Source organism: Gekko japonicus, unplaced genomic scaffold (assembly GCF_001447785.1).
Source record: "Gekko japonicus isolate JY-2015 unplaced genomic scaffold, Gekko_japonicus_V1.1 scaffold1289, whole genome shotgun sequence".
Classification (NCBI taxonomy): Eukaryota; Metazoa; Chordata; class Lepidosauria; order Squamata; family Gekkonidae; genus Gekko; species Gekko japonicus.
The window spans coordinates 178,902-181,672 of record NW_015175397.1 but is presented as its reverse complement, the minus strand read 5'-3'; positions in this window follow the sequence as shown (position 1 = coordinate 181,672).

Below are 2,771 nucleotides of genomic sequence, written 5' to 3'. Positions count from 1 at the left end.
TCTCGTCTAGGAAGATCCATCAACAGCCTGGCTGCAGCATTCTGCACTAGTTGCAGCTTCCGAATTTGCGACAACTTGCACCTGGCTGGATGACCTTGGGCAAGCCGTAGTTCTGTCAGAGCTGTTCTCTCAAGAGCAGTTGTCTCATAGCTCTCTCAGCCCTGCCTACCTCACAGGGTGTCTGTTGTGGGGAGGGGAAGGGAAGGGAAAGGAGTTTGTAAGCCGCTCTGAGACTCCTTCGGGTAGTGAAGGGCGGGGTATAAATCCCATCTCTTCTTCTTCTGATATACTGCAGTGGCAACCTGCCCATCTGACTGCACCCACAACAAACACCCTGTGAGGTAGGTGGGGCTGAAAGAGCTCTTTCGAGGACTGCTCTTGAGAGAACAGCTCTGACAGGGAAAAGCTTCACCTGCTTGTTTGCTTGGTGCCAGACTCAGGGATCATTTCCAGGAAGTAGCAGAGCGTAACAGGTGCTCCTCCAAAGAAATTTCCTGCATCCCTGCAGATCTGGCCCGACAGTAGCACAGCTTCATGAATCACAGTAAATTAACTGTCAAACACAGCAAACGAATGTCTGTGTTTGAAATTTTTTAAAGTTTATATATATATATTTAAACAACCTTCCAGTTGGTGCAAAATGAAAAATGCCTCTCCCGGCCTACTCAAGAAGAGAGAGCCGATGAAGTCAGCTGGGAGGGGTGCAGATTTCCAGCCAAGAGGCCGGAGGCCAGACACGCACACACACATACAACACACAACACACAGCCCTCCCCTGTCCCTCCCTATCAGCACAGCTGCCTGGCTGGGAACAGTAGCACACGAAACAAATTGCTTCCCCAGTAATGGTCTTTGCAACCCCTTCACTCCTCCAAATGAATTATTTATTCCTGGCCAGGCTTTGGTGAGAGGCAGAAAACCAAGGCCAGGGGAAAAGGAAAACAAACACCACACCAACCACACTAACCTCACTGACAAGAGTATGTGAAGGAGCTCCAATGCTAGGGTTGTCAAGCTCCAAGTGCAGTCTGGAGATATCCAGCTTTTACGATTGATCCACAGAGGACAGAGATCAGTTCCCCTGGAGAAAATGGCTGCTTTGGAGGGTGGACTCTGTGGCACTGTACCCTGTTGAGGTCCCTCTCCTCCCCAAACCCCTCCCTCCCCAGGCTCCACCCCCAAAATTTCCAGGTATTTCCCAACCCAGAGCTGGCAACCCTATCTGACACGCAGCTCGCAGCCAGTAATTGCCAGGACAAAGGGAGAACCAGTGTGGTGTAGTGGCTGGAATTGCCCCAGGGAGGCTAGGTCCTAGGTCTTCAATGCCCTTTCTGGTGGCTCTCCAGGGCCACCGAGAAAACAGAGAAAAGTGCAAAATGTCTAAGCACAGGGCAGCCATGAAGCTCAGGTACCACCAACACGATCCACAGGGAATACGCAAACAGGTCTCACAATACTATTTTTTTAATACTCACCAGGTGCTCTCCCCGGGGGGCCGGGGGGGGGGGGGGTGACAATTCTGATTGGGACTGTCATGTAAGAGACGGTGGCTTTTAAGCCTTCCTGATGAAAAACACTGTTCTCCCAGGGCCATTTTTTAATCAGTGCAGGGAGTTTATAAGCCCCCTTCTCCTCACACTGTAGGCCCAATCCAAGTTGGGAACCCACTCGCCTGGTGAGCAATGTTCCCTCTAAGCTGTGGAGTCCTGTGAGCAAAAAATCTACTTTTGTGAGCTACTGGCATTAAAGTTGTGAGCGGGCGATTTGGCTCCTGCATAAATTAGTTTGCTCTGAAGCCATCCTTCCTGAGCTAAGACAAAAATGTGTGAGCCGGAGGCTAAAAAACTGTGAGCTAGCTCACACTAACTCAGCTTAGAGGGAACACTGCTGGTGAGTTAACAATAAAACACTAGGAGCTTTGTATTCAGAAGTCCCATTGTATGGTGTAGCAATGCCCTCAAGCAGTTCTCTTTTTGTAGAAAAAGCCCAGCAGGAACTCATTAGCATAATAGGCCACACCCAACACCAGAAACTCATTAGCATATTAGGCCACACCCCTGGCAGCACAGTTCATTGGCACATTAGGCCGCACCCCCATGTTACCAGAAGTGTGGTCATCCAGCCACACCCACCTTGTGCTTCTTATTCTGTTTACCTTGTTTGTTGTCAAAACCCAGGGCTTTTTTGTAGCAGGAACTCCTTTGCATGTTAGGCCACACACCCCTAATGTAGCCAATCCTAATAAATTTCTGCTGCTGGGTGTGGCCTATTATGCTAATGAGTTCCTGCTGGGTGTGGCCAACTTGGGAGCCAGACGGAACTCCGTTCCTGTGCGTTCCTGCCCAAAAATAGCCCTGCCCTCAAGTCAACCAGTCATGCTGTCTCTCTGCTTTACCTACCTGTTGCTGGGTTGCCAGCTCCAGCTGGGGAAATACCTGGTGATTCGGGGATGGAGCCTGGGGAGGTGGGGTTTCGAAGAGAGGAGGGGCCTCAGCAGACTATAATGCCGTAGAGTCCACCCTCCAAAGCAGCCATTTTCTCCAGAGGAATTGATCTCTGGAGATCAGTTATAATTAGGGCTTTTTTCTTTTTGAAAAAGAGGTGCCGGAACTCTCAAGAGGGAAATGAAGTTTTCAATCTGTATACTGAAAACTCATGAACTTTTGAACATTTTAGAAAGAATTTTGTCGGTTACAGAACTCTGTTCCGCTATGTTCCCCCAGCCCCAGGGGAAAAAGCCCTGGTTATAACAGCAGAAGATCTCCAGGCCT